This window comes from Eleutherodactylus coqui, chromosome 12, assembly GCF_035609145.1.
Source record: "Eleutherodactylus coqui strain aEleCoq1 chromosome 12, aEleCoq1.hap1, whole genome shotgun sequence".
Taxonomy (NCBI): Eukaryota; Metazoa; Chordata; class Amphibia; order Anura; family Eleutherodactylidae; genus Eleutherodactylus; species Eleutherodactylus coqui.
The window spans coordinates 25,265,218-25,289,595 of NC_089848.1; the positions used below are offsets into that span (position 1 = coordinate 25,265,218).

Sequence of the window (24,378 nt, forward strand, 5' to 3'; positions counted from 1 at the left end):
CCTTTGTCTTGGTATATTTTTTTGCAAGAAAACAGTTCTGAAAGGAATGTATTGGCCCTCTGTGTGCCTTATTTAGCACATATTGTGTGGCTGCTAGTTGGATGGCTGTCCTCCAAGGTTGGGGTAATGATAATTCTGCAAGTCAAGGACATTTGTTATTTATTCGTTTTTAATTTGTTCTTAAAAAATGTTTATGTTGGGATTTCACCATGAGATACCCAAAACAGGACATGTGAGTCGTGAGTGTGCCTGTACTAAAATTGCAATATCACTTCTCATTGCGGTGGCCCAACTACGAAAAAATAAACGATAAAAATATTGAAAAATTAAGCTGCTCAGGGAACTGTTCTGCCAAATAACTTTGTTTTTATTAACGAACCAGTTTTACAACAAGGAAAAACAGTGCATTAGCGCAACAATGAAGACTTTTGTATTGTGCAATTTCTCATGGCATGCAGCAAATAAACGTTTGGTAGAACTTGTGGTCTTCATCGTTCTTCTGGAGCTGGTCGCCGGGGGATCAAACTGCGATTAGGGCTGCACACCACCCACACAGGAGTACTGCCATGGCACGGTGCCTTCGGGACTATGGAAGTAGTCAGTGAAGTGCTCGCGAACCTGCACAGCGGTTGCAGCAGGACGTCCAGCACCCCAGTTGATGACCGTGTCAAAGGCAGGGTGTAGTTCTTCTACATCTACCTCGGGGCGATATTCCCGGAGGTAGTTGTGAAGAACACAACATGCCTTGACAAGGTCATCAACTGTGGTAGGGTCTACCATTAGGGTAGTCCCTAGAACCCTCCACTGACTAACCATAATCCCGAAGGCACACTCAACCACTCAATGTGCCCAGCTCAGCCTATAATTAAAAATCCTTTTCCGGGCATTCAGTCCTCTTCGCGGGTATGGGCGCAACAGGTTCGGCATCAAAGGGAAAGCCTCATCCGATACCATCACGAAGGGGACTGGATGTGTGATTCCCGGCAAAGGTTGTGGGGCTGGGAGCGTGACGCCATCTTGGAGAATTTGCATCCCAATCTGTGATGTTCGCAGCACCCGAGAATCTCCAGTACTACCATAGGCGCCGACATCGATGCAAACAAATTTAGAATGTGCATCAGCCACCGCCATCAGGACTACAGAGAAATATTTCTTGTAGTTGTAAAACTTTGAGCCTGAGTGGGCTGGCTGAAGCACACGCACATGTTTGCCGTCGACCGCGCCTATGCAGTTAGGAAATTTGGCAACAGTTTGAAAGCCTGCTGCAACACGTTGCCAAGTCTCCTCGGATGGTGAAGGCATCACGATGGGCTGCAACCTCTGCCAGATGACGCTGCATGTGCACCTCACAATTTCAGTGATGGTAGATTTACCAACACGAAATTGGAGATGCAGGGATGCATAGCTCTCTCCTGTGGCCAGAAAGCTGAAAAGGAAGCAGAGAAAAAGGGGAAAAGGATTAGTGAATTCAAATGAACTACAGTCGCATGTCACATACAGATGCACAGATTACATTTGCAGCATTTTCTGTCAATGGAAAGATGTGGCCAAACTGACTGGAACTTCCTTGCTGTCTGCATTCCATTACAACAAAGCTTTTGACTAAAGACTAGACTATTTGTCCTTTTTTGCTCTTTCTTTCTCGGCATCGTACCGTTGCAGTACATGGGCAGAGTCAATTGTTAAAAAATTTATTAACCTGCACCTTTCCTGTACTCTATGTTGCTTAGCGGGACAGATGGTAAGTGGTGGGAGTTTTTTGGGTTTGTCCGCACGGGCAACTCGGCTCTGAGATCGTGTGGCCACAGGGGTTTGTAATTGTGATGTCTGATGAATGCGTACAGATGCACTAGCTTACAAGGGATTTATATGAAAAGTTACCATTTGATATAAAACGACAACGTAAACTCACTCCAGGAGCTGACTGATGCACCGGTAGAGTACGCCTAGGACTCACACATACGCACATCAACGAGACTGAACTGGCAATGAGTTATGGAGCACTCTGCAGGGGATCAAATTCTGTCCCGCTCCAAGAAGGATCCGTGCGTGCCACAATGGTTCAAGGGGGTTAAAAACGCTCGGGAGAGCAACTATATACTATAAACTAAGTGAGGAGACTCAAATGGCCATGCACGCTCCTCTGGGTAATATGCAAATAAGGGAGGTGGAATAAATCCTCCACAGTGCCACCTATTAAAAGGCAGCATTCCCTCAAGTCAAAGTCAGACCTTTTTTTACAAGCCTTGTAACAATGACTGGGAATTTTAAAATTCCCAGTCATGATAACAGGGCTTGTAAAAAAAGGTCTGACTTTGACTTGAAGGAATGCTGCCTTTTAATAGGTGGCACTGTGGAGGATTTATTCCATCTCCCTTATTTGCATAATGGTTCAAATGCTATGTCAGCGTACAATTGAGGATTTCCTGTGGAAACTTGCTGCATGCCATTTTAACCAGTCTGCAGTCAGAATCAATAAATATTAGAGATGAGCGAGCGTACTCGTCCGATGTTCGAGTTACTTTCACTTTCATCTCTAAGACTGTAGCGCGCTTTTCTGGCCAATAGAAAGACAGGGAAGGCATTACAACTTCCCCCTGCGACGCTCAAGCCCTATACTACCCCCCTGCAGTGAGTGGCTGGCGAGATCAGGTGTCACCCGAGTATTAAAATCTACCCGCCCGCGGCTCGCCACAGATGCGTTCTGACATAGTTCAGGGAAAGTGCTGTTGATGCCGGAGCTGCTATAGGGAGAGCGTTAGGAGTGATTTTAGGCTTCAAGAACCCCAACGGTCCTTCTTAGGCCATAGAAATCGCAGATCGCACCTATCTGCGATCTGCGATTCCTGTTCTCTTCTCTATATGCGCTCAATGGGGCCGGCGGCAGCAGCGCCGACCCCATTGAGAACATATAGAAGACAAATCATTCTTCTCTGCCACAGCTGTAACAGCTGTGGCAGAGAAGAACGATGTTTGCCCATTGAATTCAATGGAGCCGGCAATACAGCAGGTTCCACTGAAAGCAATGGGCTGCCGGCGTGCGCGGGATGAATTGTCGGGAAGGGCCTAAATATATAAGCCCTTCCCTGCAATTCATCCAGAAATGTGTTAAAATAAAAAAAAAATATATATATATACTTACCTTGTCCCGGCAGACGGAGTTCAGCCGTGGCGGCCGGCAGTGGGTGTGAAGGGGGTGTGAGTCAGACTCAGCGCTGAGCCAATCAGGGGGCAGGTCTGACTCACACCCCCTTCACACCCACTGTAGGCCGGCTGCGCTGAACTCCGTCTGCCGGGACAAGGTAAGTATATACCGTATATACTGGCGTATAAGACGACTTTTGAACCCCGAAAAATCTGCTCTGAAGTCGGGGGTCGTCTTATACGCCGGTAATACAAAAAAAAGAAAGTGTCAAAAAAAAAATCATTACTCATCTCCCCCGGCGTTCTGCGGCGCTGCTGCAGGCTGTCGCTCCCTCCTGGTCCCTGGCAGAGCATTGCTTTCTGGACGCAGGGCTTGAAATCCCCGCCTCCAGAAAGCTACTGTGATTAGCTAACACACGCCGTCAGCCAATCACAGCCATTCAATGACATCATTGTCATTGGCTGTGATTGGCTGAAGGCACGTGTGTTTTCTGGAGGTGGGGATTTCAAGCCCTGCGTCCAGAAAGCAATGCTCTGCCAGGGACCAGAAGGGAGCGACATCCTGCAGCAGCGCCGCAGAACGCCGGGGGAGGTGAGTAATGATTTTTATTTTTTGCTCCGCTGTATTCCCGGCGTATAAGGTGACAGTTGGGGGGTCGTCTTATACGCCCCGTCGCCTTATACGCCGGTATATACGGTATATTTTTTTTATTTTTACACATTTCTGGATGAATTGCAGGGAAGGGCTTCTATATTTAAGCCCTTCCCGACAATTCATCCCGCGCACGCCGGCAGCCCATTGCTTTCAGTGGAACCTGCTGTATTGCCGGCTCCATTGAATTCAATGGGCTAACATCGTTCTTCTCTGCCACAGCTGTTACAGCTACGGCAGAGGAGAACGATCTTTATGCTGACAGTGCGGGGGGGGCACTCTTGCCGCTATTGTGGCTTAATAGTGGGACCTAGGAACTTCAGATGCAGCCCAACATGTAGCCCCTCGCCTGCCCTATCCGTTACTGTGTCGTTCCCATCACTTTCTTGAATTGCCCCGATTTTCACAAATGAAAACCTTAGCGAGCATCGGCGATATACAAAAATGCTCGGGTCGCCCATTGACTTCAATGGGGTTCGTTACTCAAAACGAACCCTCGAGCATCGCGATAATTTCATCCCGAGTAATGAGCCCCCGAGCATTTTGGTGCTCGCTCATCTCTAATAAATATCTAATTGTTAAAAAAAGAATAATTTGGTTACATACCGAAGGGTGATGAGCAGCCTTTCCTCTGCAGTGATCGCTTTCCGCATTGTGGTGTCCTGAAATGTGAGATCCAGGCGCACCAGCTCCAGAAGACGCTCGAAAGCCTCCTGCGGTAGGCGGCAGAACAATATGAACTTCTCCGGATGGCTAGAGGGAGACAGAGAGAGAGACAGTGTGAGACTGTGTGTGTGGGGGGCACAGAAAGACATTGCTACAGAAAGAGAGAAAGAGAGAGTGTGAGACTGTCTATGTGGGGGGCACAGAAAGACATAGCAACAGAAAGAGAGAGAAAGAGAGAGAGGACAGAGAGAGAGGGAAAGAAAGAGAGAGACAGAGGGAAAAAGAAGGGAGAGAGAGATATACAGAGAGGGAGAGAGAGAGAGGATAGAGAGAGAGAGGGAAAGAAAGAGAGAGAGGGGGGGGGAAAGAAGGGAGAGAGACATACAGAGAGACAAAGAGAGGTAGAGAGAGAGAAAGGACAGAGAGAGACAGAGAGGGAGAGGGAAAGAAAGAGAGAGAGAGGGAAAAAGAAGGGAGAGAGATATACAGAGACAAAGACAGGTAGAGGGAGAGAGAGAGGAAACAGAGAGAGAGAGAGAGAGAGAGAGAGAGAGAAACAGTGATTTAATAACATTACTGCTTGAGTAGCGGCGAAGCAAATTTCGGCCAATACTAGACGTACTTTTTCAAATTTTGGTAAAGGCTTACAAATTGCCCCTTAGTCCCACGCTCCATCAACAGCGGATGCACCAAATACCACCGGGTGGATACCCATCTGGTCTGCAACATAAAATTTGCAGCAATACATTAGCCCACTATGGGACATACTACTATCGCAAGTTTAGCAATTTTTATTTCACATATAGCTGACCTTGTTGGATTTTCCTGCCTGCATAAGCAGTACACAGATCAGAAATTTTATTCTGTAATACTTTCTTAAGCGAATACTGCGGCCACTTTCCATCTTGCTAAGCTCTGCTGCTTTCCTTGAACAAGGGGTCAGTGCTGTTCGTATTTGCACAGGGTGTTCCCACTTCCTTTTCTGTTGTGGGGAGGGATCATGACATCACAGGAAGCAGTCGAAATCTGCAGCGAAATCTGCAAGGAAATACGCTACTAAACAATAAATTCCACTGCGGTTTTTTCCGCAACTCATTTGATGCGGATTTTGTTGCGGTTAAACCGCAATAATTTACGCGTGTAAAACCGCAACAACATGAAGGCTGCAATTGCGGATTTGCCGCAGAAGCGGCTAGGTTGCGGCTAATCCGCAACGGAAAAACCGCAGGACTTCCGTGGGAAATCCGCCAAGTGTGAAATGTTTGAACCTAACATTAGGCTGCCATATTGCTTGCAGTGATCACAGTGGTCTCTGACAGCATAAAGCAGTGTTACTGCTTGATTGGTAGCAACTACTCAGTGTGGGGTGGGCTCCACTGAAAGGAAGGAGATAGGTGGCTGTATGGTAGTTGCCGTATGCGATCTACAAGGAAGAGAACGTGGCACCGGGCATTAGATGGAATCCTATGGGCTTCAATGATACAGACCAAATTATTTTACACACGTAAAATAAACACATACAAAAAAAACCCACACGTCTGAACACACCAATGCAAATCAATTGCGTTGTATGCCGTCTATATTACATCCGTAAAAAACATGGATGTAATACGGACAGAAAATATGCCTGCGTACATGAGGCCTAATATACTTACATTATGAAGTGACTCGGATGTCCATATATCAACACTGGTCACAGCAGCCCTACTTGCACATTTGTTTCAAAACAGGAGACTACTTCTTTACAACTTCCTGTGCCGGCGTTGGGTATGAAGGTGGTTGGCTGTCAGGTGCATTTCAGTAATAAACCCAACCTCTGCTCTCTGAATCTACAGTGATAGAGAAGACGGGTGGCTCAGTTATTGAAATAACATTGAGTTCTGGGTAACAAGGAGGGGGGGGGGGGGGGAGGGGAACACCTGAGAAGACTCAAATGTGAAGCATATTTTAATGGACTCAGAATGAGGGTAGGAAGGATCCAATAGCTGGATGTTCTTAAGGAGAAAGATGTCCAAGAAAGTTCGCAAATATTGCAAAATGAGATTCTCAAAGCACAATCTGTAGCAGTTCAGGCATTAGGGTGGAGCCACAGGTGTAGCAGCTGCAGGTCTTGAGAGTCATCAGATGGAAAGCCAGAGGTCAGCAACAGGAAGTTTTGGTTTGCAGTGCAATAGACGAGGTTGTTAATGTAGTGAGATGGAAAACCAGAGGTCGGTAACAGGTATATCAATTCACAGTATGAGGAGCAGGCAGGAGGTGAAGCTTGACTATTGACTGTGAGCACAATAATCACGCACTGGACGAGTGTCAGGGCCAGGCTTTTATAGGAAGACTAATCAGAGGCATGGCTGAGCCAGAACAGAGACTGGATAGCAGAATCCTGGAATAAGGTTAAAGTATGCAGGGAGTGTGTCCAAAAGCCTGGATGGCTCAACAGGGAGAGCGGTCAATCTGGGAGCAGGAGGTTGTGGGTTTGAGCCCTGACACAATTGTTAACAATCCCTAAAAGAAGGAAGAACGGGATAGCATTTAAAAAGACCAGGATGGATGAACACAGAACTTACACCCATGTTAAAAAGGAAAAGCAATATTTTTATTAACTGTAAAGAGGGAGCATATCTAAAGAAGAATATAATGCAGAGTAAATACAGGGTGTCAGACCACATGATGCATGTAGTGCACCATGCAAGCTTACAACCTATTAGTGACACCCTGTATTTATTCTTTTGTGCAGGAATAAACACTAAACTGCCACCCTAGCCCCAGTGTTGTTCAACATTTTTATAAGCGATCTAGAGGAGGGAATTAAGGGGAATCTGATCAAATTTGCCAATGACACAAAGCTAGGAGAGATAGCTAACACTAGGGAAGAGAGAAAAAGGATTTTAAAAGATCTATAAAAGCTTGCACCATGGGCAGCGACTAACAGAATGATATTTAACAAGGAGAAATGCAAAATACTATATCCGGGTGAGAAAAATGAAAAAAGCACATACAGAATGGGAGGAATTGGACTAAGCAGCAGCACGTGCGAAAAAGACTTGGGTATACTAATATATCATAGACTGAACATGAGTCAACAGTGTGATACAGCAGCCAAAAAGGCAAACACAATTCTGGGATGTATTAAGAGAAGCATAGAGTCTAGATCACGTGAGGTAATTACCCCCCTCTACTCTTCCTTAGTCAGACCTCATCTGGAATACTGTGTCCAGTTCTGGGCACCACAATTTAAAAAAGATATAGGTAAACTGGAGCAAGTTCAGAGAAGAGTTACTAAGATGGTGAGCGGTCTGCAAATCATGTCCTATGAGGAACGGTTAAAGGATCTGGGAATGTTTCGCTTGCAAAAAGGAAGGCTGAGAGGAAACGTAATAGCTGTCTACAAATATCTGAAGGGCTGTCACAGTGCAGAGAGATCAGCCATATTCTCATTTGTACAAGGAAAAACTAAAAGCAATGAGATGAAACTGAAAAGGAGGAGACACATATTAGATATTAGACAGTGAGGGTGATCAATGAGTGGAACAGGTTGCCACGGGAGGTGGTGATTTTTTTCTTCAATGGAAGTCTTCAAACAGAGGCTGGACAAATATCTGTCTGGGATTGTTTAGTGAATCCTGAGAAGGGGATTGGATCCCATGACCTTTAAGGTCCCTACCAAGTCTATGATTCTATAGACATCACAACATCAGAAGGAGGGAGGAGGTTGATTACCTAGAAGTCTGTTATAATTGCTTAGAGTTAGCTATTGATAGGAAAATGTGTTCTAGAATGTGCTAGAATAAAGCCAGCAACACTGCTAGTCACTAGGGAAATGTTGTAATTGCTAGAGTATTTACCTAGATAACTATTGGGCATGTACCTGAAGATTGTTATTGTTGCTGGTGCATGTTAGAAGTACCTTTTTTAACCCCTTAGTGACCACCCATATGTATTTTCACGTTCCCGTTGTCTGGACTTTAACCTAATCTAAAAACAAGCTGTCCCTGTAGAGTAAAGCCCCAAGAACCTTAAGTTGTCATGGGGCAGCGGTTTTCAACCTTCAGTCACGTGATTGTTGTTATCAAATGGATAACATCAATTGCATAAAAGTTGTAAAATAGTTTTTAAAAAAGCTAAATTTTTCATCTTCCCTCACAGATCACATATTAGTGTACATTACATTAGGGCTACAATGGGCATGTTTCTAAACACAGGGCAAACAGGAGTATCCATTTTGGGGTGTAAATCCTCATTTTCATGTGCATTATAGGAAAAAACTGCCTTTAAAATGACATATTTGTAAAAATATGAAATGCTATTTTTTCTTCTCTAAATTGCATTAATTCTTGAAAATAAACTGTAGGGTCAAAATACATTAGGATATGTATTTTTTAAAATGGGGTCATTAATGAGGATATCTATTATTCAGGCACCTATGAGCCTTTGCAATCTTGGCTTGGTGCAGGAAAACAAAATAGTCCTCAAAATGTTAATAACTAATGTTAAATGTGTACGTCTCCTAAATGGTTAAAAAGAACTAAAGTTTTTCAAATGTGCTTCCAGAATAAAGTAAACAGAGGCAAATATATAGCCTATCAAAAATTTGTACAGTATGTTTGCATATATTTAACATATTGCAAATGAAAAAAATGAAAAAATGATAATTTTTTCAACATTTTCCCAATTTTGGCACTTTTAATAAATATACACAAATTTGGTTTATTTTTACCACCTAAATGAAGGTCAATATGTGGCAAAAAAAACAATGCCAGAATCACTTGGATATACAAAACCTTTAAGGAGTTATTTTATGTTAAAGTGACACTTAAAATTTCCAAAATTTGGCCTGGTCATTAAGGCTCAAACATGCTTGATCACTAAGGGGTTAAACGTAGCATTGTTATATAGAAGCATATTATAGCACAATACAATGAGTACTATACAGAGTATAGAATAATGATGTGCTGTCTATGTTTAAGGGGTTTTCTAGGCAGTATCGGCTGTCAGTGACAGGCCACACCAGGGTCGGAGCAGAAACCACTGCTCCGACTCCTGTGTAGTGGCCGGCACTCATAATTGCAAGCACACCTCTCACTAAAAACAATTGGAATTGCTCCTGTCATTGCAGGTGCAGATCCCATTGATATCAATGACATCTGTGCTGGCAATTACCAATTCCGGCTACTACACAGGGGTCGGAGCAGTGGCTTCTGCTCTGACCCTGGTTCATACTGGTGCTGCCTGGAAAACTCCTTTAACGATATACTAAGATGATTGTAACAGATTCTGCCATGGCCTGTGTGAGTGTGGTCTCATTCCCATATACATTGGCAATTGGGGAATGCTCCGCAACCATTATCAGTGTTGGTTTGGGCTTGTGTGTGAGTGAGCGAATCAAATAACAGTTTGTGGGCTGCAGAGTGAGATTTGGCATACAAGTTGTAGTTGTAGTAGTTGGTGTTATTGAATTGCCATGATGGTGAGATGCATGAGCAGGCATAGCAAGGTTTGGTATCCTCACCGAGCCAAGAAACCACATGGAAAGGCCTGGAAGCCTACGTGAGAGGTTGGGAACAGAGTCATGTGAGCTGTGCAAGAGATCACTGCAGCCTTCTGTCTGGCAGAATGTGTCTGGACAGTTGATTATGGAAGTTGTGCTAGCTCCAGTCATTTCCACTAATGTATTAATAGGGTGAGAGAGTTCTTAGGCCGCTCTCACATTCGCCAGTTTTTACCTTGATTAGCGGGGTGTCCTGAGCACCGCACTAACCTTGATACAACTCCGCTATTGATTTCAATGGGGCCTTGCAGACCAGCGCTCAAACTCAGTGATTTTTGAGTGCTATCTGCTCTATGTTTTGCATTTTCGCATTTTTTAACGCATCCCATCACAATGATGGAGATGCGTTAAAAAGCACTATCAAATGCTATACCATGTGTTCAAAAACACCGTTCAAAGTTGCGGTACACTACAGCGGTTTCGAGCAACGTTTAACTGAACGCATGTGTAAGAGTGGTCTAAACTACAAGAACTATGAGTGTTCAAGTACAGTGTGTTGTGTTGGGTACCTATGAGAGGCCTGATAGTAACTAAGAGATGGTGTAAACTCAAGGAAGCCTGATAACTATTGATAAACTGTAAGCAATAGAGATGAGCGAGCACTAAAATGCTCGGGTGCTCGGTACTCGAATCAAACTTTTCGTAATGCTCGAGAGCTCGTTTAGAGTAACGAACCCCATTGAAGTCAATGGGGGACTTGAGGATTTCTGTATGGGATCAATGCTCCGCATAGGTGATGACTTGTGAAGCACCAGAAAACATCAGAAAGTCATGGAAACACCACAGAAATGGATAGGGAAGGGCAGGGGCAGCATGCATGGCTGCATCCGAGGCTCCCAGGTCCCACTATTAAGCCAAAATGGGGACGAGAGCCTGGCGGTCACCCCCCTAACAAGTTACTTGGGACAAACCCTCATTAGCAAGGCATACGCGCTGGCACATCTTAGCCAAGCACCACACTACCTGCAACCAAGGACAATCACTGCTTGCAGGTGACACCACTGCCTCTTTTCCTGGGTTACATGCTGGCATTGCTGTCCAACCCTCCGTACGACCCTGCGTCCACAGCGCACACAAAATTTTCGCTGCGAAGCGTTCAGCTGGCCTCATGCCACATGCTCGCTTCATAGCCACACCACCCTCATGTCAATTTATAAGTGCGTACTGGATGAGGAGGAACCGGAGGCACACACTGCAGAGGGTTGGCAGGGCCAGGCAGAGACCCTCTTTGAAAGTGTGGCATGGTCATGTGTGACAACGGCCGTAACCTGGTGGCGGCTCTACAGCTCTGCAGCCTCACGCACGTGCCTGGCCCACGTCTTTAATTTGGTGGTTCAGCGCTTTCTGAAAAGCTACCCACGCTTGTCAGACCTGCTCGGAAAGGTGCGCTGGCTCTGCGCACATTTCCGCAAGTCCCACACGGACGCTGCCACCCTGCGCACCCTGCAACATCGGTTTAATCTGCCAGTGCACCGACTCCTGCGCGACGTGCCCACACAGTGGAACTCTACGCTCCACATGTTGGCCAGGCTCTATGAGCAGCGTAGAGCTATAGTGGAATACCAACTCCAACATGGGAGGCGCAGTGGGAGTCAGCCTCCTCAATTCTTTACAGAAGAGTGGGCCTGGTTGGCAGACATCTGCCAGGTCCTTGGAAACTTTGAGGAGTCTACCCAGATGGTGAGCGGCGATGCTGCAATCATTAGCATCACCATTCCTCTGCTATGCCTCTTGAGAAGTTCCCTGCAAAGCATAAAGGCAGACGCTTTGCGCTCGGAAACGGAGTCGGGGGAAGACAGTATGTCGCTGGATAGTCAGAGCACCCTCCTGTCTATATCTCAGCGCGTTGAGGAGGAGGAGGTGGAGGAGCATGAGGACGAGGGGGAAGAGACAGCTTGGCCCACTGCTGAGGGTACTCATGCTGCTTGCCTGTCATCCTTTCAGCGTGTATGGCCTGAGGAGGAGGAGGAGGAGGATCCTGAAAGTGATCTTCCTAGTGAGGACAGCCATGTGTTGCGTACAGGTACCCTCTCTAAGGCCTTTGCGTACAGGGGAACACTCTCTAAGGCCTTTGACAGCTTTATGGCTCCCCAGCAAGACTGTGTCACCGCTCCCCAGTCAAGGCAGAGTCGGCGGGAGCACTGTAAAAAGATGGTGAGGGAGTACGTAGCCGATCGCACGACCGTCCTCCGTGACGCCTCTGCCCCCTATAACTACTGGGTGTCGAAGCTGGACACGTGGCCTGAACTCGCGCTCTATGCCCTGGAGGTGCTTGCTTGTCCTGCGGCTAGCGTCTTGTCAGAGAGGGTGTTTAGTGCGGCTGGAGGAATCATCACGGATAAGCGTACCAGCCTGTCAACCGACAGTGTCGACAGGCTTACACTCATCAAGATGAACAAAGCCTGGATTTCCCCAGACTTCTCTTCTCCACCAGCGGACAGCAGCGATACCTAAGCAATACGTAGGCTGCACCCGCGGATGGAAGCATCGTTCTCTATCACCATAAAAAACGGGGACCTTTTAGCTTCATCAATCTGTGTATTATATTCCTCCTCCTCCTCCTGCTCCTCCTCCTGAAACCTCACGTAATCACGCCGAACGGGCAATTTTTTTTTAGGCCCACAAGGCTCAGTCATATAATTTTTGTAAACAATTTTTATACGTTTCAATGCTCATTAAAGCGTTGAAACTTGCACCTGAACCAATTTTTATTTTAACTGGGCTGCCTCCAGGCCTAGTTACAAATTAAGCCACATTAACCAAAGCGATTAATGGGTTTCACCTGCCCTCTTGGTTGGGCATGGGCAATTTTTCTGAGGTACATTAGTACTGTTGGTACACCAATTTTTTGGGGCCCTCGCCTACAGTGTAATCCAATTAATTTTTTGCCCACCTGCATTAAAGCTGACGTTACATCAGCTGTGCTGGGCACTGCAATGGGATATATTTATGTACCGCCGGTGGCTTCCTGGCACCCACCCATGCTGTCAGTCCACACAGAGTTGTAACTGCATGTGTCCACTTCTAAAGAACCCCAGTGTGACTGGGGCATGCAGTGTGGGCCGAAGCCCACCTGCATTTAACATGACATTACCTCAGCTGTGATGGGCAATGCAATGGGATATATTTATGTACCGCCGGTGGGTTCCAGGGAGCCACCCATGCTGTCGGTCCACACGGAGTTGTAACTGCATGTGTCCACTTCTAAAGAACCCCAGTCTGACTGGGGCATGCAGTGTGGGCCGAAGCCCACCTGCATTTAACATGACATTACCTCAGCTGTGATGGGCAATGCAATGGGATACATTTATGTACCGCCGGTGGGTTCCAGGGAGCCACCCATGCTGTCGGTCCACACAGAGTTGTAACTGCATGTGTCCACTTCTAAAGAACCCCAGTCTGACTGGGGCATGCAGTGTGGGCCGAAGCCCACCTGCATTAAACATGATGACATTACCTCAACTGTGCTGGGCACTGTAATGGGATATATTTATGTACCGCCAGTGGCTTCCTGGCACCCACCCATGCTGTCGGTCCACACGGAGTTGTAACTGCATGTGTCCACTTCTAAAGAACCCCAGTCTGACTGGGGCATGCAGTGTGGGCCGAAGCCCACCTGCATTTAACATGACATTACCTCAGCTGTGATGGGCAATGCAATGGGATATATTTATGTACCGCCGGTGGGTTCCAGGGAGCCACCCATGCTGTGGGTCCACAGGGACTTCACAATAGGGAGTTGTACCTGCCTGTGTCTATGAATTAAAAACCCCGGTCAGGTTGGGGCATGCAGTGTGGGCCGAAGCCCACCTGCATTAAACATGATGACATTACCTCAACTGTGCTGGGCACTGTAATGGGATATATTTATGTACCGCCGGTGGCTTCCTGGCACCCACCCATGCTGTCGGTCCACACGGAGTTGTAACTGCATGTGTCCACTTCTAAAGAACCCCAGTCTGACTGGGGCATGCAGTGTGGGCCGAAGCCCACCTGCATTTAACATGACATTACCTCAGCTGTGATGGGCAATGCAATGGGATATATTTATGTACCGCCGGTGGGTTCCAGGGAGCCACCCATGCTGTGGGTCCACAGGGACTTCACAATAGGGAGTTGTACCTGCCTGTGTCTATGAATTAAAAACCCCGGTCAGGTTGGGGCATGCAGTGTGGGCCGAAGCCCACCTGCATTTAATCTGACGTTAGCTCTGCTGTCCAGGGCACTGCAATGGGATACATTTATGTACAGCCGGTGGGTTCCAGGGAGCCACCCATGCTGTGGGGCATGCAGACACCTTGACAGAATGAATAGTGTGTGGCACATAGGTTCCCCATTGCTATGCCCACGTGTGCAGCTCCAGATGGAGGTGGCACAGGATTGGATTTCTCATTGCTTCTGTACAGCATTGTGGGCTATCGCCCTGCCCCTTTTAAAGAGGGTCGCTGCCTAGCCGTGCCAACCCTCTGCAGTGTATGCTTGCGGTTCCTCCTCATGGCAGACGCACTTATAAATAGACGTGAGGGTGGTGTGGCATGAGGGCAGCTGAAGGCTGCGCAGGGACAATTTGGTGTGCGCTGTGGACACTGGGTCGTGCAGGGGGGGGGGGGGGGGTTGGGCAGCATGTAACCCAGGAGAAGTGGCAGTGGAGTGTCATGCAGGCAGTGATTGTGCTTTGTTGGAGGTAGTGTGGTGCTTAGCTAAGGTATGCGTTGCTAATGAGGGCTTTTCAGAAGTAAAAATTGTTGGGAGGGTGGGGGGCACTCTTGCCGCTATTGTGGCTTAATAGTGGGACCTGGGAACTTGAGATGCAACCCAACATGTAGCCCCTCGCTTGCCCTATCCGTTTCTGTGTCATTCCCATCACTTTCTTGAATTGCCCAGATTTTCACAAATGGAAACCTTAGCGAGCATCGGCGATATACAAAAATGCTTGGGTCGCCCATTGACTTCAATGGGGTTCGTTATTCGAAACGAACCCTCGAGCATCGCGAAAATTTCGTCCCGAGTAACGAGCACCCGAGCATTTTGGTGCTCGCTCATCTCTAACCGCTGGCTTTCGCCACTGAGCCTCCAACCGGGCATGGTCGTGTGTGACAACGGCCGTAACCTGGTGGCGGCTCTGCAGCTCGGCAGCCTGACGCACGTGCCATGCCTGGCCCACGTCTATAATTTGGTGGTTCAGCGGTTTCTAAAAGGCTACCCACACTTGTCAGACCTCCTCGGCAAGGTGCGCTGGGTCAGCGCACATTTCCGCAAGTCCAACACGGACGCTGCCACCCTGCGCACCCTGCAACATCAGTTTAATCTGCCAGTGCACCGACTGCTTTGCGACGTGCCCACACAGTGGAACTCTACGCTTCACATGTTGTCCCGGCTGTGTGAGCAGCGAAGAGCTATAGTGGAATACCAACTCCAACATGGGCGGCGAAGTGGGAGTCAGCCTCCTCAATTCATTACAGAGGAGTGGGTCTGGATGGCAGATATCTGCCAGGTCCTTGGAAACTTTGAGGAGTCCACCCTGATGGTGAGCGGCGATGCTGCAATCATTAGCGTCACCATTCCCCTGCTATGCCTCTTGAGAAGTTCCCTGAAAAGCATAAAGGCTGATGCTTTGCGGGCGGAAACGGAGGCGGGGAAAGACAGTATGTCGCTGGATAGTCAGAGCACCCTCATGTCTATATCTCAGCGCGTGGAGGAGGAGGAGGGGGAGGAGCCTGAGGAGGAAGAGACAGCTGGGGCCACTGCAGAGGGTGCCCATGCAGCTTGCCTCTCATCCATTCAGGAGGAGGAGGATACTCAAAGTGATCGTCCTAGTGAGGACAGCCATATGTTGCGTCCAGGTACCCTGGTACACATGGCTGACCTTATGTTAGCATGCCTTTCTCGTGACCCTCGTGTTAGACGTATTCTGGCCACTACGGATTACTGGGTGTACACACTGCTTGACCCACGGTGTAAGGAGAACCTTTCCACTCTCGTTCCCGGAGAGGAAAGGGGTTTGAGAGTGATGCAATACCACAGGGACCTGGTGGACAAACTGATGGTAAACTTCCCATCTGACAGCGCTAGTGGCAGAAGGCGCAGTTCCAAGGGCCACGTAGAAGGGGAGGCGCAGAGATCAGGCAGCATGTTCAGCGCAGGCAGGGTAACACTCTCTAAGGCCTTTGCCAGCTTTCTTGGCTCCCCAGCAAGACTGTCTCACACCTTCCCAGTCCAGGCTGAGTCGGAGGGAGCACTGTAAGAAGATGGTGAGGAAGTACGCAGCCGATTGTACCACCGTCCTCCGTGACGCCTCTGCTCCGTACAACTACTGGGTGTCAAAGCTGGACACGTGGCCCGAACTCGTGCTGTATGCCCTGGAGGTGTTGGCATGCCCTGCGGCTAGCGTCTTGTCAGAGAGGGTGTTTAGTGCAGCTGGGGGAATCATCACGGACAAGCGTACCCGCCTCTCAACTGACAGCGCCGACAGGCTTACACTCATAAAGATGAACAAAGCCTGGATTTCCCCAGACTTCTCTTCTCCACCAGCGGACAGCAGCGCTACCTAAAGAACTTTGTCAATCTGTGTATGGTATTCGTCCTCCTCCTCCTGCTCCTCCTCCTGAAACCTCTCTTAATCACCGCGAACTGGCAATTTTTCTGTGGGCCAAAAGGCTCATATAACTTTTCTAAATAATATTTATCTGTTTCAATTCTCATTAAGGCATTGAAACTTCCACCTGAACCTATTGTTTTTTAGACTGGGCTGCCTCCAGGCCTAGTTAAAAATTAAGCCATAGTACACTAAGCGATTAATGGGTTTCACCTGCCCTCTGGGTTGGGCATGGACAATTTTTCTGGGGTACATTTGTACTGTCGGTACACCAATTTTTCGGGCCCTCGCCTACAATGCAATCCTAGTAATTTTTATGGGCTTCGCCTGCACTCATGGTACACCACTGTGTCTGGGGTTGGCCTACACATTTGCTACAGAAATGTAACTCTGTTCTGCCTACCTATACTTCTGCCACAGTAATGCTACAGGGGTAGCATTACTTCGGTCTGCCGATACTTCTGCTCCTGAAATGTTACCTTGGTTGGTGTATACTGTTACTACTGTAATTTTACTAATACTGGGCTCTGCCCATAATGCTTCAACGGAAATGTTACTGGGGCAGGTCTATACTGCTATAACAGAAATGTAACTAATAGTGGGCTTTGGCCATACTGCTTCTACGTTACTGTTGCTGGGGCCTGTCTATAGTCCTACTACTTTAATCTTACCAATACTACGCTCTCCCTACACTGCTGCCAGGGAAATGGGAATCTGCTGCTTTGTCTCTACTGCTTCTACGTTGCTGTTGCTGGGGCCTGTCTATACTCCTACTACTGAAATCGTACCAATACTACGCTCTCCCTACACTGCTGCCAGGGAAATGTGAATCTGCTGCTTTGTCTCTACTGCTTCTAAGTTACTGTTGCTGGGGCCTGACTATACTCCTACTACTAAAATCTTACCACTACTATGCTCTCCCTACACTGTTGCCAGGGAAATGTGAATCTGCTGCTTTGTCCCTACTGCTTCTACGTTACTGTTACTGGGGTCTGTCTATACTGATACTACTGAAATGTTACTGGGGTCTGTGTATACTGCTGCAAATGAAATGTTAGTGGGGTCTGTCCTCACTGCTGCCAATGAAATGTTACAGGGGTTTGTGCATACTCTTACCGCTGAAATGTTACTAATTCTCAGCTCTGCCTATACTGCTGCTACTGCAATGTTACAGGGTAGTGGAAACGGAGGCTTCCCAAAGACATGATGGTGGCGAGGCCATGCTACTAGGTTCCACAGGCGCGACAACTTTTCAGCGACGCGGTCACTGGGAAGGTGCATATAACCACGGACACGGGGACAGGACTCGTACTGCCTCAAAAACTTTCCCGCACTCCTCCTCCAACTATGAAAACATTCTTGGCCGAAGCCCACCTGCATTTAATCTGACGTTAGCTCTGCTGTCCAGGGCACTGTAATGGGATATATTTATGTACCACCGGTGGCTTCCTGGGACCCACCCATGCTGTGGGTTCACAGGGAGTTGTAACTGCATGTGTCTACTTATAAAAAAACCCAGTCTGACTGGGGCATGCAGTGTGGGCCAAAGCCAAACTGCATTAAACCTGACGTTACCTCAGCTGTGCTAGGCACTGCAATGGGATATATTTATGTACCGCCGGTGGCTTCCAGGGAGCCACCCATGCTGTCTGTCCACAGGGACTTCACATAGGGGATTTGTACCTGCCTGTGTCTATGTATTAAAAACCCCGGTCAGGTTGGGCATGCAGTGTGGACCAAAGCCCACCTTCATTTAATCTGACATTACCTCAGCTGTGCTGGGCAATGAAATGGGATTTATTTATGTACCGCCGGTGGCTTCCTGGGACCCTCCCATGCTGTCGGTCCACACGGACTTCACAATAGGGAGTTGTACCTGCCTGTGTCTACTTATAAAAAACCCCAGTCTGACTGGGGCATGCAGTGTGGGCCGAAGCCCACCTGCATTTAATCTGACATTAGCTCTGCTGTCTAGGGCACTGCAATGGGATATATTTATGTACCGCCGGTGGGTTCCAGGGAGCCACCCATGCTGTGGGTGCACACGGAATTCCCATTGCGGAGTTGTACCTGCCTGTGACTATTTATAAAAAACCCCGGTCTGACTGGGGCATGCAGTGTGGGCCGAAGCCCAGCTGTATTTAATCTGATGTTAGCTCTACTATCCGGGGCACTGCATTGGGACAAACTACAGGAGCAATACAGCGCTAATGAGACGTGCACAGCTACGCTAGCATAGGAGTCCGCTGCAGGCCCGCGATTGCTGAGGGTTTGTGCAGAGGCCTATGTCCTTGGTGCATTGAAAGTCCGCTTCCTGCCTAGAATTGCTGAAGCTGTGGGCCGAGGCCTATGTCGTGGGCACGGTGCAAGTCTGCCATGTTTGGCCGCTCAGATCAATTTTTTGTTCATGTCTTGGGCTTCCTAGGACCCCCCTATGCTGTTGGTGCAAACTTAGTTCTCATCGCGGTGTTTGACCTGTCTGGCACAAAGACACTGACTGACTTGGGTAGAGGGCAGAGCGCTGACGGCTTTCCCCTTGCAGTGTGGATTGAGCTATGCGACACCTTGACAGAATGAATACTGTGTGGCACATGGATTCCCCATTGCTATGTCCACGTTTGCAGCTCCTGACGGAGGTGGCACAGCATTGGATGTCTCATTGCTTCTGTACAGCATTGTGGGCTATCACCCCGCCCATTTTAAAGAGGTCGCTGCCTGGCCCTGCCAACCCTCTGCAGTGTATGCCTCCGGTTCCTCCTCATGGCTGACGCACTTATAAATAGACATGAGGGTGGTGTGGCTGTGAGGCCAGCGTGTGGCATGAGGGCAGCTGAAGGCTGCACAGGGACACTTTGGTGTGCGCTATGGACACTGGGTTGTGCGGGGGGGTTGGGCAGCATGTAACCCAGGAGAAGAGGCAGGGGTGTGTCCCGCAGGCAGTGCTTGTGCTGAGTTGGAGGTAGTGTGGTGCTTAGCTAAGGTGTTCCTTGCTAATGAGGGCTTGTCCGAAGTAAAAATTGGTAGGGGAGGGCACTCTTGCCGCTATTGTGGCTGAATAGTGGGACCTGGGAACCTGAAATGCAGCCCAGCATGTTGCCCCTCGCCTGCCCTATCCGTTTCTGTGTCATTTCCAGCACTTTCTTGGGTTTTGCAGCTTTTTCACCAATGAAAACCTTAGAGAGCATCGGCGATATACAAAAATGCTCGAGTCGCCCATTGACTTCAATGGGGTTTGTTACTCGAAACGAACCCTTGAGCATCGCAGAAAGTTTGACTCGAGCAACGAGCACCCGAGCATTTTGGTGCTCGCTCATCTCTATTAGTTTTCCATTTATTTTTTAATTACACAAAATTCTAACATTTTGCATTGACATAACCGTTCGGACCCGGTTTAGTTGAGGTGCCTTTGACAGCATTTACAGCCTCCAGTCTTCTTGGGTGTGTTGTCACAAGGTTTTCACACCTGGATTTGGAAATTTTCTGATATTCTTCTCCGCAAATCCTCTCAAGCTCTGTCAGGTTGGATAGGGGCTGTCTGTGGACGCCATTTTCAGGTCTCTCCAGAGTTGTCTCTAAGCCACTCCTGTCTTGTCTTGGTTGTTGGCTTAGGGTCATTGTCTAGTTTGAAGTTACTCCATTCAGCTTTCCATCCATCCTGATTGGTCTCCCTGTCCCACATCACGATACTACCACCCCTATGCTTCACTGTAGGGATAGTATTGGGCAGGTGATGAGCACTGCCTGGTTTCCTCTAGGCATAACATTTAGAATTGAGGCCAAAAAGTTTAATCTTGGTTTCATTAGACCAGAGAATCTTGTTTCTCACAGTCTGAGAGTCTTTTAGGTGCTTTTTGGGAAAACTCTCCCATCGATAGCCAGAATGCTTGACCACCACTTCATTCATTTCAATAACAGTACATAAATTAGCCTAGTTTAAGTTCTCAGCACTTCTTTGAAATTAATGGGAGTGCTGGAGATAGCCAAGCACTTGAACTTGGCTATTTTCGGCACTGCTATTGAATTTAATGCAGTGGTGACTGAGCATGCATCTTGCTACTCAATTAAAGGGGTTGTCTCGCGCCAAAACGGGTTTTTTTTTCTTTCCATAGGCCCCCCGTTCGGCGCAGGACAACCCCAAAGGATGTGTTAAAAAAAAAAAAATGTATTACTTACCCGAATCCCCGCTCTGCGACGTCTGCCATCTTCTTTCTTCTTCCTTCACCAAGATGGCCACCGGGATCTTCACCCACGATGCACTGCGGGTCTTCTCCCATGGTGCACCGTGGGCTCTGTGCGGTCCATTGCCGATTCCAGCCTCCTGATTGGCTGGAATCGGCACACGTGATGGGTTGGAGCTACGAGGACCAGCTCTCCGGCACGAGCAGCCCCATTCACCAGGCAGAAGACCGCACAGCGCAAGCGCGTCTAAAAAAGCAAGAAGACATCAGAATTAGACGGATCCATGGAGACGGGGACGCTAGCAACAGAGCAGGTAAGTGAATAACTTCTGTATGGCTCATATTTAATGCACGATGTACATTACAAAGTGCATTAATATGGCCATACAGAAGTGTATAACCCCACTTGCTGCCGCGAGACAACCCCTTTAAGTTTACCAGTCTTTCAGGAGAACACAGAAACCCTTTCTGGCAATTGATGAGGGTCCTAGTACAAATTTACCACAATACTTCTTTAACAACTAATTGGCTGAATATGCGGCTCTAATTGAAAAACTCTTCACCAAAACATTTTAAAAAAACAGAAAAAAGTTTTCTGACAGTTACTGATCACACCACATAAATATTTATCCACTTACGACCAATCATTTCTGGGATCTATTTACTGACTAGCCAGCTGATAATATAGATTCTGTCCAGGCTCCATCCAGGGGTTCTGATTTGGGGATTATAAATGGACTCCCTAATGGGACCCCTGAGCTTTGTGGTGGGCATTTACACAAGCTTTGAGGGCACTGATGTAGAGCAGGCCTACAGTTTACATGTGCACAAAAAACAGTTTTGATCAAAGGTCACATCTTCTTACATCAAACTGCTGACTCAGGCTGTCTATCTTCTTATGGTCAAAATCAAATCAATGACAGTGCAGCATCCAAGGAGCGGCCCACAGCTAAGGAGATAGCGGGGTAGATCGAGGCCTTGTCACAGAGCTCTACCACCTCCTCCCCTGGGGGTAGCATGGGACCCGACCAAGTTACTACTAAGAGAATTTCACAGGAAAACCTAGTCTGTGATTTACCTTAAGTCCTTGTCACTTGTGATGCCACCATTCCAACCCCTGTGGTGAATCTAGAAGTTGGAAATAGTACACACACAGGGATAACTTTTTGAGCAAAGCTGGAAACGACCAGTAGAGCTCGTTTACTCCAAAAAAATTGCTACAGTCCCAAACTTTACACACGTTAGCAGGACACCAGTGGTATGACAGGGAAGATTCACAGGATAACAGATGACTCCACAGTCCCAGTTATCTGTGGGGTTCTGCTCCTGGCCATTCTCCTTCTCTCTCCAGTTCTCTACCGGTCAACACTCACATTTGGAAGTAGCGCTCAGTGCTGCCTGGAGGTTCCTCTCACTCTCTCAGTCCTCCATATTAACAGCAAGAAGGCCTTGGTGAATAGGGCGCAGGGCACACATCAGGCCATCGCTCAGCCTCCTCCATCCTGGGGATTCTTATAGGACAAGTCACAGTTTTTCCTACTCACTAAAGGGCTGTGTCTTCCACAGACCCCAACTAACTTGCAGATGTACTTAGACTCTTTCAAGACTCAGGCTTAGACTAACTTGCACAGCATCCTTGCAGAACACATATACATAGCACAATCACGTGACATACAAGATACATTTTTCAGGCATAACCCAGGCATTAACCCATTCAGTGCTACAGAGGTGCAATACACATCACAAATGCATACACATAGAAGACACTGACTGTACAATTGCACAAGATAACCACATGCATACTTATGGAGGAGCCCCATTAACTCTGGGCCACTACAACAGAACCAAAACATATTTTATAGCACAAATAATACTAATACTACACACATTGTCTAATTTTCCTTTTAGCCGATATAGAAGAGTCTAGAAAAACTGGACCAACACAGTGGACTTTAAGGGTCAGGCTAAATTGCTACAGATTCCATGGGAAGGGCTAACCGAATAAACTTCTAAAAAAAAGGATTCCAGTGGAGCATAGAAATTAGCCAGGAGCAGAGTTTGCAACCGTCTAGAAATTTACTGGACCGACTGCCCATGAAAAAAAACAGATGTCTCTGTGAATATTTTTGATTTTTCTTGAGCCTGCTGCCACTGTACTAGTTATTGTGATTGTAATTAACTTCATTTTAGAGCTGACCGTACATGATAATCATTATGGTTTTTCAAGTTGTCCATAAGAAATGTTGATTGGTCATGATTTTTGGCTAAGTTGTCCAGAGAAAGGAAAAGTCCAGGTTGGTAACCCTGGCCTGGAGATGTGCCTGAAACAAAAACAATACCACACAAGTAATGGGAAGAAATTTAATTATGACCCTAAATATAAGAAGTGCTACTATAAGAAAAATGTAAGTAAAACATTGGGATCTACTATTATTAGAAAGCAACCTCAAAAATAATCCTCCTAATATAATAACCATACCCAGGGTTTCAATCTGAGTCATTTTGCTCAGGTGATGCAGGTAGCCTAGCAACTAAATAGGTTGTGACTGGGCTGCAGACAGAGTGGTCAGGTGACAGAGGCGATATATAGTGGGACACAATGGTCGCAGCAGAAGGAAAAGGGAGAAGCCAGGGGGAAAGACAGAAAAAAGGGAGAAACAGGAGAAGAATCAGAAAAACAGTGAGAAACAGAGGAGAGTCAGCTGTGATAGTGAGTAGAGGAAAGATAAGAGAAAAATGTGGATATGAGGAGAGATGGAGAAAAGAAATTCAGGGTAAGCTCCCAGTATATAAACATGTTAGACACAAATATCTTAATTGCTGCAACTTTTATATCATTTGTTACTCACTGTGTGTGTTGAAGAGAATTACCTCTTCTCCCTATGGCCTCCTGTAGATTTCTGGGTCGGATCCCGCTGAGAGATCTCTCGCAGCGGGATGCGAGCTGTGTCCCTGCAGTGACCACCGCGGCTCACCTCCTCCCAGCGTCTTCACCACTCTGCTATATGCCGGCTGCCGCCTAGCTGGCACGTGCACAAAGCAGAGTCAACGCATAAGAGCTGACTTTTCTGTGTGGACCTCTGCGAGGCTCGCACAGGAATAGGACGTGCCGCAATTTGTTTACTGCGCGAGTTTTCACGTGGTCAAATGGCGGCTATCTACATAGGATTGCATTAGGCCTGGCTGATTTAATAATAACACCATGTTTACTAAAAGTTAAGCAGAATATCTAGCTCCATGTGCTATTAAGCACCTCACTACCCACTACTCCAAATCGTGCCCAAGGACACTGGTGGCCGAAGTTTAAAAACAAACAAAATTAGTTATACACTAATAAGCCAACATAGAGCTTAGACAATGAAAAGCAATAAAGATTCTACCTGTTTGAGGTAAAAGAGGACCAGGAAAAAAAATCCCAGAGAACCTCCTCTTTCTCCAAATTGAAAGGCATTTACAAGTATGGCCAAAAACTAGAGCTTCGTATAAAATGTCATGTCAGGGCTCGTTCACATCAGCGTTAGGGATTTCCATTCTCCTGCTCTGTTTGGGGAGCAGGACACGGCACCCCTTGGCCGAATGGTTCTGTTATAACAGAATA

At 47.3% G+C, this 24,378-nt stretch overlaps 1 pseudogene; it reads right to left on the minus strand.

Annotated features, from left to right (window-relative positions):
* Positions 1-531: 531 nt before the first annotated feature.
* Positions 532-23,281, minus strand: LOC136586542 (uncharacterized; annotated as a pseudogene).
* Between the last annotated feature and the right edge of the window lie 1,097 nt (positions 23,282-24,378).